At 38.9% G+C, this 13,641-nt stretch overlaps 1 protein-coding gene across 3 annotated transcripts in view; it reads right to left on the bottom strand.

Moving 5' to 3' along the window:
- Window positions 1–13,078, bottom strand: part of RHBDF2 (rhomboid 5 homolog 2) — a 92,830-nt gene extending 79,752 nt beyond the window's left edge. Inside the window, exons 1-2 of one of the 3 annotated variants that reach the window (XM_087924797.1) lie at window positions 12,603–13,078; window positions 11,060–11,103 (exon numbers count right to left, since the gene is read on the bottom strand). The gene's annotated coding sequence lies outside the window, so the exon portion shown is untranslated. The remainder of the gene's footprint in view (window positions 1–11,059; window positions 11,104–12,602) is intronic. The other 2 variants (XM_087924798.1, XM_087924796.1) reach the window with 2 other exon arrangements.
- Between the last annotated feature and the right edge of the window lie 563 nt (window positions 13,079–13,641).

Below are 13,641 nucleotides of genomic sequence, written 5' to 3'. Positions count from 1 at the left end.
GAAGGGGCAGAACAGCCTTGACTGATAAGTAGGTCGAAGTTTTGCCAAGCATAGGCACTTCAGCATAACTAATAGCTAAGAGATTAATTTTTCATTGTAATTCTTTATTTCCTCCAGATCAAATGGAAACTGTTCAACCTCCAGAAATTTGGTCACAATAAAAAGGCATCTTGAGAGATGCAAAGGTTACAATTAGATTGTAATGTATGGATATTGTGATGTACAGTGCAAGCATTCCATGTATGATACAAGCCTTTGTTTTTGGTTTTTTTCAAGCCTGGGCCACCAATTTTAGTGGAGGAGTGGGGGAGAAACCAATGAAAAACAAATGACAGTACTTGCTATATTTGTGCTACCCTCATGCTTAAAACTGCAGTTTTGAAGGAGACATGAAATTACAGAGTTAGACTTCCCAATATTCTTCTTCAGTAGTTGTCCCCTACAGATTAGTGGACTTTTAACTTTCAGAATTCTCAAAAATGGCCAGAATGGCTAGGATATTTTAGAAGATAAAGTCTTTAGTACACTCTCAGGTTTGAAAAAAACTCTTTAAGCTCAGCCTATTCAGCTAAACTAAACATTTCTCAGACACATTTGTCCTGATTAAAGATACTTCAACTCTTAAATGAAATATAAGGGTTTCTTTCTGATGACGGATGACAGGAAGAAAATTTCTGCCCGTTCCAACATGGAAAATAGGAATTCAATTTCTAAACTCTGTAGAGTGGCCAGGCTTGTCAGATCCTCAGGTGAACTTCATTTAAATCCCTCTTTTTTAAAAAAAAGCCTGCAGAACAAAATCAAGTTTGAGTCTTGGACTGATAGTAAGGCATTAAAGTAAAGCATTCACTGCTTAAGAGTAATCATTTAAACAGAAGTTTTCTTTATGTTAACTAGCATTTTCTGTTTTATTGGAAATCCTATAAAGAGTAATTGAGCTAACTGAGTTTGTTTAGTTTTCAGAGACACTGACAAGGGAAGCAAAGAGAGTACAATGACTCTCTTCAGCTTAGTTCACACCATGTTAAGTTAGGATACGAGGAGTTGGGTACTATATATGGTTCAGCATGTTGGGGAAATCCAGCTATTGCATTAGCTTATTTGTTAACAAGGTTGTTATGTTAATTCATACTACAGGGCATTTATTAAAGATAGAACATTATAGGAATAAATTTTGTTAACCCAGGTTTAGATTTGTTTTACCACAATTACATCCAACCAGCTTTGTAGAAATGCTGAGCAACGTACATACAATAAAATTAAAACCCATGCAAATGTGAGTCCCCTTAGCAGCAAAATACCTTGCACACTTATCATGGCAACCTGAAGAAAGCTCTTTTGCCTGATCCTTCCCTAAAGGCTATAGGTCACCTGAAATAGTTCCACGAGGTGGAATTCCACTGATTTGCTGAGGGTAGAAACATACAGGTAATCCCTGGGTTATGAGTGTTCCCTTAACGAACGTTCAAAGTTATGCGATAAGTGCCTCTTACTGTTTACGAACAAGTCCCAAAACTACTTGCAGCACTATGGCAGTTGTTTGCCCTTCACAGAGGCTCTGCAACATTCGTCCTGCATGTTGCCAGCTGAAATGGAACTTCCAGAAGTACATCACAATTCCCGTACATTAAAACCTCATTGCAACCTTTCCATCCCCCAAGATTTTAATGAGGCCAAATTTCTGGAGGTTGAAATGGATGCTCTATTTTGGCCTGCAACACGCCGGGTGAGGTCTGCACAGACCCGAACGGAGCTGCAGAGGGTTGCACACGGCTGAAAGGCTGGAGAGGAGATTGCATGCTAGTTCTTCGCAAGATAAGTGACCTGGCAGGGCAGGTTGGGTGAGGGGGAAAGCAATTATGGGGAACATGAGGTATTTCAGTGGGTCAGGTTGGGTGCTCTTAGGCAGGTGGCCTGTTCCATCACTAGGCCCCCCATGGCCTTCCCCACCCTGAAATACCTCATGTGCACTTAATGAGCCTCACATTCGATTAACGAATGCATGGGCAAAAGGAGTGAGTGATCCTGTTCAAGGTATGAATCCTTGGGTTACGAGTGGAATGGGCAGGCTCCATTACATTCGTAACTCGAGGACTACATGTATTGACTTTCATTGCCTTTACAGCATGGTACAGGGGCAAACATAGACTCATACCAGTGCTTAATTTTATTCAGTCATTTAGCATATTAGGTGACATCAGCATTCAAATACAGGTAGTCCTCATTTCTATGGTGGTTTTAAGTGCGAGCCCCAGTTTTAAGTAACTTTTTTTAGCACCTTCATAAACAAATGGTTTTAAGTCAAGAACTACCTGTACTTGAAGGGATGTCACACAGAAAATGGCCATGAAGTGTTCTCTGTCACTCCAGAATGAACAACGTAGAACTTACAGTCTTACATTTCGGGGTGTTGGACTGGATGTTAGAAAAATTCTAATGATAGATTTCTTTAGTTACCATCTGATTTTTTAAAGATATTAGGAGGATACACATCGTATTACCATGTTTTTGATTCATTAAAAATTAGCAAAAAGATAAGAAAATGGGAATCTACTTATGGAAAGGCAAGGATAAGTGAAACCATGTTTTCAAATGGAGGGCTTCTCATCATTGGTCAGTGAATCCAGTTTCCATTCCTTGCTGGGCATTTTTTTTTCTTGATGAGGGAGAAAAAAATGATACAGAATAATGAGCAAAGGCAAATGATGTCATCTGGACTCCAAAAAATCCCATCCGCCCATGATCGATGAAACCAGATCTGAACTGCTTCTTCCCTATTGACTGACTGCAGATCTCCATGTTTCAGGCAGTAGCTTTGTTATCTCTGCTAAAGAGATACCAGGGATCTTGGAGCTCAGGATTTATTTCATGCAAAAAGCATTTGTTCTGCCTCTTATTTACAAACCTTCCCTAAGACCATTTCTAAGAGCAAGAACTTAGTTGTTATGCTGATTACAGCTAAGGTCATAATACTAAAGTATAATCAAGATTGACTGATTTATACTATTTGCTGAAATACAGCTTCTGTTATAAATAATAGATTAGCCTTTCTCTGCAGGAAACCAAATCAAATGTATCCAGAAATAAGCAAGTCTTCAAAATGTTCCTAATTATTGGGAAACTAGATAAGGTATACTCATGCAACAGCACTCAGATATTGATCCTAAAGCCCAGGCAGACTCTTGTAGATTAGGCTACCCTTGAGATAAACAGCACAAAATCATCTAAGAGTTTGGAAGATAATACCAGCCCCTTAAATTAGAACATATTTGGTCCAGAATACATAAACAAACACCTGTGTCCAACAAGTGTTTTAGTTGTAGACTCTGCTTTAAATATAGTTCTGGACAATCATGTTTATTAGAATAGTCAAGTATTTAGTTATGACATATGGTATAGGTACAGCATCAAGATTTCTCCACATAAGGCTTAAACTAAGAGATCAGTTGTTAAAAGGCATGTTGGCCACAGGGCTTCTATGAAAAGCACAGAGTTCATGAGCACTTTCAAATTTTATCATGCTCTTGGAAAGGAGTGCCACTAAATCCAGAGAAAACTGTACATCTTCATCCTGATTTTTCTATCAACTCTTCTATCCTCCAGATTAAATTCTACTTTGTTTCTCTTCCCCCTCCCTCCAAGCTGCTTCCAAATCCCTACCTTTGTAAGACTAGAGAAGAAGCTAGGCTATCCCCATATTGATAACACTTTATCCATATATTGATCACTAATGTCTGATTATTCCACTCAATGGTTCCGTGTAGACATATAGGTAAGCTAGAGGCTTTCAAATACTAAGAAACCATGCAATGGGTGTTCCTTAGCACCAGCTTCAGAACTCCTCCAAATAGGACTGAAGTCAATGTAAAATGACAGTATGTCTCAAACCCTGAAAATTTTTTTTTTCAAGGCTTCCAGTTTTGAGCCTCTTCGGCGACAGACAGAAATCCGCGATTGTGCGTGGTTTCGGTCTGGGCTCGCCGCTGGAACGCCCCGAGCCGGCTGGTTTCGGGGCTAAGCCACCCCATAGAGGTGGTAAAGAGGGGGGAGACTGCCAACGGGGTTGAGGAGAGCTGCATCTCTCCTCCTCAGCTGGACATTACTCCCTTTCCTGAAGGCGGTTGCAGCGGTGGTCAGAAATGGCCACCTCAAAGAAGAACTCGACTGGAAAAGATTGTGGAGGAGGAAGATAAGAAGTGAAAGTTCTGGCTGACTGGGTTAAATTGCAAAAGCAACAACTTAGGTACCCTGAAATTTAAACTAAAAAAAAAAGTAACATCGTTCCCAAAGAAGATTCAGAATCAGTGAAGGAAAGTGAAAAGGGAAAGGTTTGGCTTTTTTCTTCTTCTCTCCCTTTCCCTATATTGACAACCAAGAGACTTAAATAAGAAATCAGGGGAAAAATCCGCTTTGACATCAACAGGCAATTAAGCTGAAAATAAAATAAAATGGCAAAGGGATAATAAAGATTTCTGGACATTAAAAAGTTTTTTAAACAGGGAAGGAGAGAAAAAGGAGAGAAAAAGAATAAAAGGGCAGGATCTGGAAAAAGGGAGGAGACTGCCTGGAATTAAAAGGAACCTACAGTAAAACTTTAACAAGACTTTTAAAAGATACATTTTAACTGAAACTTGGGAACTAAATTGTAGATCCCCAGGAAGAGAAAGTGTAAAAAAGCAAAAAGAAACAGCTTGCATATATTTGGATTACTTGGTGATCTTTGGATTCTTGGTTATTGCATTTGAATGACTAAAATTAATCGGGTGGTTGTTTAAAAATTTATACAATGGCACCACTTCTGGATGAATTGAAAATGGAACTTAAAAAATACAAAGAAGATGCACAAGAAGGGAGAGGCTCTTTCGGCTTCATTTTTCAATTCTTAGAAATGGAGATTTGGAACTATGAGAAACAACAAGAAAAGACTGCAAAACAAGAAGACTGGGACAAAGAAGAAGCCATCTTTAATGAACAAGTAATTCTATGGGGGGAAGAAAAAGGAAAGGGGGGAAAGAGAATGGAGAACTTAAGACTTAAAAAAAAAGAAAAGAAAAATAATTCAAAAAATAAGTATAATACTGGAAAGCAACAGAAAAGGGGAATACAGAAGAGAGAAATAGAGGTAGAGAGACCAGGGGGTAAAAAGGGGAGAGAGAAGAAGAGAGGGAAGAAGGAAAGGAAAAGAAGTTATAAAGGACAGAAACAAGATATAGAGAAACGGGGCCTATTTAGAGATAATGGGTGAAATTAACTAAAAAAGGGATTCTGTAAAGGTACATAAGATTGTATTGTTATATTAGTATTAGAAATAATTTTAGAAAATTGGAAACAATGTATGATTAAAATGAGGGATAAAATAGCAATTGTATTCTTGTGAAATGTTTGTTAATAAAATAAATGAAATAAAATAAATGAGAGAATTGAATTAGGAAGGGACGGGAACATTTTAATTAGTTAATGTTTTATAAAATATAAGTGAAGGGGGGGGAGTTAATTATGGAAAACGTATAACTGTTCCCATAGAAGTATGATATTTAATTGAAAAGTAATGTTAAAGAAGTTACGATTTTAATGAATATTAATAGTAATGATAGAATTGAATTGGAATGGAATGTGTTGTTTTAACTACATATATTTATAATCCTTTTTTTCTTTTTAAGAATATAATGTGTATTTTAAGAATGAACCAAGCAGAACCTGAATTGAAGTTATGTATTATATTGAATGTTAAACTTTAAGGTATATATTGAAGCTTAAATAAGAATTAAATGGATAAAATTAAAATATATAAAGGTGTCATACTCCAATCAGCAACTACAGGAGAAACTTTGTTTAATGAGAAAAGATAATATGAAATTGAAAAAGGACAGACAAAAAGTATAAATATAAGGATTTGAATCGAGATGAGATAATTAAAATAAAATTAAGAAAATTAAAAGAGGGGAGAAGCTATGTAGAAAATGTAAAACAGTAATAAGATATGGAATTGAACATAAAAATGAGCATGAAATTGAATTTGTGTCTATGAAGAAATGTAACCCGGGATCACGCTACTTTCAAAAAAGATGTTTTATTTGTATTTCTTTGTGAAAACTCAAAAAAAATTTACAAAAAAAAAATCCTGAAAAGTTATTATAACTAAAAGCTATTATAACTAATAGCTCTGAAAGCTGCATTGAGAGTCAGGAAAACAACAGCATCAGACTTTCCCTATCCACTTCCCAACATAAATCAGCTACCAAGAATATGGTTGGAATGAAACCAGCCCTACTGTTCTATCCCTGACATTTTTATGGCCATATATACACTGCTACCTTGCCTCAAACTAAAGACTCTGCTATTTTTTCCTGAGGAGAATAGAGTGTAGAAGAACACAGAGAAAGAAAGCTTTGAAGAAAGCTTAGCCATGAAAGCAAAGAAAAAATGTGGAAAATGCCTTGATTCTCTTTAATATAAGACAGAGGTCCCCAACCGTCTCCATTGGTCTGGCAGGTGTGCTTTGCCTCTGCCACGGCCCTTCCATCTAGGCCATGGGTTAAGCACCTGTTCTACAGTCCTGAGAGTAGAGGCCCAGCTTTAAAAAACAACAACTGGTTGATCAGTCAACCTAGAGAATATGAAGCCCTGAAACTGATGAGCCCATCACTAATTTATTACATGTATTTAAAAGTATCATTGAAAGGTCATGGCATGTTTGTAGCCTGTAGGGAGGATTGATTCCCTTCCCAATGGCTGCTGCACTCCAGAAAGCTCTGGATCTTTACTTGTTGTCCTGCCATTGTGGTTTTTCTGGGTAACTTAAAGATCCCACATCAAACCCTACATAAATTTTGCTTTGTAAATGTCAAGTCTTCAGAAATGGCTGCAACTCTGCTGCTCAACCACTAAATTGCATCCAAAACATGGAAATATTAACTTGCTACAAGTAATGAAATAAAACCACAATGCTATGCAAAGACTAACCAGTACACTATGATGCCAACTGGAGGAGGCTTGTCACAGAGTAGAATGGGAATTTCAGGTTGCATAAATAATTAGACACCTTACAGGGCTTTCCAATTTGTGGACTTCCAACTTCCAGAATTTTCATCCATGGCTATGCTGGCTGTGGAATTCTGAGATTTAAAGTTCACAGAATTGGAAATTGCCATAATTGGGAAACTGTGCCTTAGAATATTGAGCATTAAAGTAACACAAACTGCAGATATGGGAATGTTGTGGTGGTTAGCAAGATTGAAGACGTTTCCTGTCTCAACTTTGCAAAAGGAGGAAACTATGGCAAAAGATGTGACCTTTCTTTCACATAAGATACTATCTACAACACTTTTAACATCACAGTAATAAAATTGTTTTAAAAAAAGGCTGACAAAAATATTTCCGAAAAAATCCACCTCATAATTTTTTTTACACCGTCTCTTTGGTACTCTTTCCACTTTATAACAATCTAATTTGATCAATAGTCAATAGTTCTACTGAAGGGTCAGTTGTGTTGATTAGAACAGCCCAAAGTAAGAGACTCCTTTCCTAGGGAAGGAAAGAGGAAAGAAACATGAAATCTTTGCACGTGTTAGGTGAAAAACATTTGCTTGTTAGAAGCAGAGCTGGAGCAATTTCTCTGATGAACTTCTGCAACTGCTTTAGCTCTAAAATAAATTCTTCAACTGCTACACAAACAAACAAAAAAGTTCCTTTGACTTATCTTTCCCATATCTGCAGCCAAGGACTTTTATAGCCAGTGATAATTCTTTGGCATGTTACACTGAGTGCCTCCCAAACAGCGCTGGAAGAAGGAAAACCTTGAAAAGCAGGCTTGTCTCTGTGGCTCCCTACATCAGCAGAGAACTAACTGGGATAGACCAAGAACCCTCCAAAGCTCCATTACAGGTGATGTTGGAGGAAAAAGAAGGAAAGACCAAATTGCCTTCCCTTTTCTTTCTTCAAGCTGCCTGGGGTGGGGTGGGGAAGAGAGCTCTAATGACAGATCTGATCCAAACAGCTACTACATGACAACACACAGAGAGAGAAGTGTGATTCACAATTGTCTCGATTCTGATACCCCAGATTTGAAAGCCCTATCTATTGGAGAGACACAGAGAGACATGAGGACTTTCTGTTCCAGAAATTCCCATGTTTTGATCCAAAGATGAGTTTAGATAACTTATGCCAGACAATTTGTTATCAGTCTAGAATTTGTAATGCCTTTTAACTTTTAAGTCACTATCCCAAGTTAGATTCCACCTTGAAATGTTTAAGTCATTACTGCAAACGGTAGGTCATATATGATCATCATCTAGCATCAATTCCTATTGTGAGAACAAAAGTTCAAAGTCAAAGAGACCACATAGAGTGCACTTAGCTCTTATCTTAGTGTTGTAAAAACAACTTTTATAATATTGAACATACTTTTATACTGAGGGAGTGACTAGGATGAAACTCCTTGTTAAGGATTGGATACTGTTTTCTCCACTTTTTCTTTAAAAGAGGCATACTATAATCATTTTTTCTTAGGCAAAATATATAGCTCAATGAAACTCATCCCAAAGCAAATTACTTTCACTGGCTAATCTCCACAATTATTCTAAAGCCAGCAGGTTTCCCTACACCGAGGCAAAACTGTTCTTTCAGAAGAGCAATGATAGGAAATGATACTAGAGTTAAACTGTGTTCATCCTTGAGACAGTTGCTAATTGTATGGTTCTGATGCCAGAGATCTTCAAGATTTAGTTTGAAGTTCAAAACATTCCCTGAGCAACTAGATTCAACAGACTCAATTTCCATCCAAGTTGTACCTTAAAATAGCCTCTAAATCACATGGCTGTTTCAGGTCATTCTTTTCTAAATCTTTTCTGGATAAAATACTATTTTATTCTGCCTCTGTTTGGATGCTGCCCATGTTTTACAAAACGAAGATACTTTGTGTAATTGAATATGATATGCATAGCCCTGTTTTCTGCTGGGCCAATTGTGTTTCAATAAAGACTGAAGAAAAATTACCTGGACTGTTCTGTGTTCTTCTTTTCACCCATTACTAAAAATGGTAATATCTAACTTCTAGATTTAAAGCAGGATTGGGCAGCCTGAGATCATCAGATTATCTACCAGCCCACAACTCACTCACTCCCTCCCTCTCTTTGTAATCCTATATTCCCATAATAATAAATCCCAAAAGGCAGTTTCCTGACAACCTGAGATGGAAAATGTACAATATCTGTAATACAGTAAAGCCTCAGTTTAGCAGAACTCCATGCTGCAAACCTCAGGTTTCACAGACCCAGTTTCCATCCTAATTGTGCCCTAAAGTAATGGATGAGGCAATAGGCTGGATGAGGCAGTTAAATTGATGTAATTTTACAGCACCCCCTAGCAACTTAAATCATTTATTTAATGTCCCCAGTATGCAAATTGATGCATATATCATGATATTTGCACCAATTTTGTATAATGTACATTAAAAGAGATCATGGGCTGAGTTTAAATCAGTGCCATATTCTTGCTGAGTAGTCAAGATTTATACAAGGGGTTCTTTATCATTCCCCCACACTGGCATGTGGGAATGTGGCCAGCCAATCCAGTCCTGGCTTTTCCCTGTACCTCATATTCAGGAATACAGTAATAATTCATATTATCTAAATTTCATGAGTTGGTGAACGTTAATACCACATTATGCTTTCAATAGCCATTATTTAGAATTTTTTGGAACTTATAAGAATCAGCTATTAAACTGACCAGGAAGTAATTTTGAGGGTTTCCCTGTGTCATGGGATGAGGAGAAACATGATACCTCAAAAGTCATCAAGCAATCATTGTCAGCTCACTGCCTTACTTTATCATACTTTATTTATTTGGCTAACTGTGGTTAGACACACAAGGAATTTGTCTCTAATACAGAAGCACTCAATGTACTTTCAAAACAACAGAATATAATAATATTAAAGTACATAGCCAAAAAAGGGGAAGTAAAAATATAAAAGGGAAAAACAATACTACAGCCACAACTTATGGGTTAATATACACACCCACATTAGACAAAACATTTTTTAATAGTCACTGTATTTTGTCAGCTGCAAGAATTAGGTGTTCAGCAGGCTGATGGCATGAGGAAAGAAGCTGTCCCTGTTTTAGCACAACAGCTTTCTCTTCTCTTTCTTTTATTCCAGGAATTCATTTCTTAGTGCTGCAAGGCTTCTCCATGGCTAGGCAACTGTCTACCCATTTATCTTTCTAAAGGAGAAAAAAAAAAGGGGGGGGGGAAGGCAGCTTATACTAACCAGAGAATTTTGTCTTTGACTGTCCAACCACTGTTCCTGTATTATGACTATAAAGCTATGTTATTCTAATGTTAAAGTCTCACTGATAGGAAGTGTGTGCTAGAATTTCAAGTGGTGTGACATAAAAGAAAATCTTTATCCCCAAAATATGTCCCAATTCATACCCAAAGAGGCAAGTTCAGAATGAATTTGTGAAATTTGTATAAAGCAAGATCATAATTTCTGTGTCTAGTGGTGCTCACGGGCCACCATGAAAGAAAATCTTCCTTTGGGCTATGAACCTCTCACTGAACAAGTTCACTCTGGGTTTTTTTCCTCTTTTCTCCTCCCAAAGTTTAAACTGCCCAAATCCATATTCTGTCTTTTTATTAGTTCATTTTGGTATTTTTCCAACACCATAGTTTCCACTGGAAGACAGGAATTCTGTCATTTTGGCAATATAGTACTTTCGTGTTACAGCCCTATATATACATTTTATATTTATACTTTAATCTCCTCTAAGGTGCAATAATAATGTCTCATTTCCTTGAATTGAACTCAATCCCTTAAATCAGCAGAGAACCTTGACACTGTTCATAAAATCAAGCTAAACTAGAATGCAGCTTAACATGTGGAGCAGGTGCTGTCGGAGACATTCTCAAAACAGATATCGGTGAAAAAAATGTGGCCCTTTGCTTGTACCAACAACTACATTTGGAATTGGCCACCAAATATTGCATGTGTAATGAGAGAGCCAGCATTTCCTTAACAAGAATCCTTTAACTAATTCCATGAATAAATTTCAAACTTACTTTACATAGAGATCTCCTTGAATCAGGTCTTGGTGTTCTCAGCCCTGAATAAACTATAGATAATTTAATCAGATAGCCTTGTGTTTCAGAGTTTTAAGCAGGAAAAATTAAGTGGTTTCAATTCACATTGTATGATTTATAACCTTTTGCTTATCAGGGCCTATATTATATTTTCCTCTCTAAACTGTGTTTATACATCATACTATAAACCAAGGGTAACAAATTCACACTGTATTTTAACACATGTAATAACAAAACAGACTATATTATGAATTCACAAAGAATCAAATGGCTTGTATGTTTTTGGCCAGGAATTATGGTTGGTGATATTTTGTTGTATGGTGTTATACAAATTATAGATGTCCCCTGTATCTAAGATTGCATTTTCCTCTGAGCTGAGGTCCTTAGTTTTAATATTGTTTTGCATTCTTTCCCTTTGAAAGATGGGGCAGTTGGAACTATAATGTAAATAAAATTTAGAAGCACAAAAATGTTAAATAACAGCTATAAGAAGTGCATAATAGGCACTTTAACAATGAGATGGCAGCCGTAAAATATTACATCACTGTCCCCTCTATACAGTAGAGACTTTGTTCTATGTTCTGTTGAAAAATACTGCCAGACAACCTAAAGTACTGTATTATAGTATCTTTTTTTTCATTTGTAGCAACTTCTAAAAGTTAAATGTGTTGGCTGCTGTATCTAAAACAGCATGATTTGTGGTACCCAAGATTACCAAATGCAGACCCAAATTAGTCTTTAATACTACAATCACCATACTTATTTTGATGGATCTCATCCTTACAGTTCTTATAGTTCCCCATGTTTAATTCAAGCACAGCTTCACTGGAGAGAAATATTGAGGAGCAAAATATATCTGATTTGGTAATCACCAACAAAGGACCTCAAGAACTCTTGAGGTCAAATCTGTAAACAATGAACCAACCCCCTGGAGTCCTTTGCACTCTGACAGAATTAAACTCCGTTTAAATCAACCTTACTTAAACGATGAGTAAATACAGCTCATTACAAACTGTTTTCATCAAATGGAAGTAGCTGCATTCTTATCAGGAGAAAAAAAAAGGGGGGGGAGTAGAATCCGGCTAGCAAAATCTACAGATGAATCACTGGGATGGAAAACTGGGTCGGGGAATAGAAAAACTAAAGAATTGAACTTACAGGGAACAAGAAAGCAGCAAAAACCTATGTTGCAATACTGTAGTTTTATCTGCAATAGCGGGTTCTCCCAGAAAGGCGGCGAAACAACGCACATGGGTAGAAGTCTTGACAAGAGGGTTTGGGGCGCAAAGCAGCCTCTGAGCCACACTCTGGATGAGGATGATGGGCGTTGTAGTTGAACACGGCGACAGGCTAACAGGTTTGCGGGGTCAAAGAAAAAGAACAAACGAAAAGGTGGGGGGAGCGGAGTCTCCCTCGCGAAACTAAGCGTGAGAAAGCAGGCGAACCAAGCAACCCAGCGTCGTCGGCAGGAAGAAGGCAACCCAAACCGGAGAGGCGCCACTCACAGACCTCCCGCACTTACCGACACTCGGGAGAAGTGAATTCCCCTTTTTGCCGGCGCACTTCACGCTGAGGCGGAGGCGGCGGTCCGGAGACGGCGAGTCGAAGTTCTTTCTGGCTGAGTCGCTCTCCTCTCTTTTCGGTCCACTCCGCCCCCCGCCCCGGGGGGTTTTCCCGCTCCAGATCCGCAGCAGCAGCAGCAGCAGCAGCAGCCGGGGTTCCAAGCGTGTCGCTGGTCGGAGAGGGCGTGAACGTGAACGAAACAACCCAACCGGGTCGCGATTAACTGTCAAATAAGGAAGCAGCCGAGCGGGAGAAGAAGGAGCCACGAAAGACCGACGCACGAGGTCGCAGCCATCCTCCGCCCCAGACTCCGGAGCGCCTCTCCCTTCCTTTCCTTATCTCCCGCCCGCAGCAAAAGAGGGGGGAGAAGCGCGGCCACACCGCGCCAACTAAACAGGAAGAATCGAGCGCTCTACCTGGGAAAAGAACGAGGGGTGGAGTCTCGTCCCCATAGGCGGAGACCAAGAAGGCGGGGCACCCCTCGGTCGAGTAAGGCAGGTGGAGGACCAAAGCTAGGTGGGTGTTTGGGTGGGGAGTCACTTCCTTTTCTCGAAAGCGGAGGCGTCGGGCACGATTGGGAGGAAGGGAGTCGCTCTGACTGGGGTTCCTCCTTAAAGTGGACTTGCGAAGAATTATGCTCGAAGGGCATAATTCCGGGTTGTTACCGCGCTTCTCATGCTCCGGAGTTAGCCCGGTCAGTCAATCAGACATCAACCAGAATAGAGCTGGAAGGGGACCTTGGAGGTCTTCTAGCCCAACCCCCTGGTCAAGCAGGGGGCCCTATGCCATTTCAGACAAGTGGCTGTCTAGTCTCTTCTTAAAAACCTCCAGTGATGGGGCACTCACAATGTCTGAACACAAGCTGTTCCACTGGCTAATTGTTCTCACTGTTAGGAAGTTTCTCCTTAATTCCAGGTTGTTTCTCTCCTCCATTAGTTTCCAAGTGAGTCTTCCCCAATCTGTCCTCAGCTGTAACTCTGAGCCATTGCATTCTTTGT

Source organism: Pseudonaja textilis, chromosome 2, assembly GCF_049901715.1.
Source record: "Pseudonaja textilis isolate UNSWEBS1 chromosome 2, rPseTex1.2, whole genome shotgun sequence".
NCBI lineage: Eukaryota > Metazoa > Chordata > Lepidosauria > Squamata > Elapidae > Pseudonaja > Pseudonaja textilis.
The sequence above is the reverse complement of the archived record's forward strand: the minus strand, read 5'-3'. Positions and strand labels throughout refer to the sequence as shown.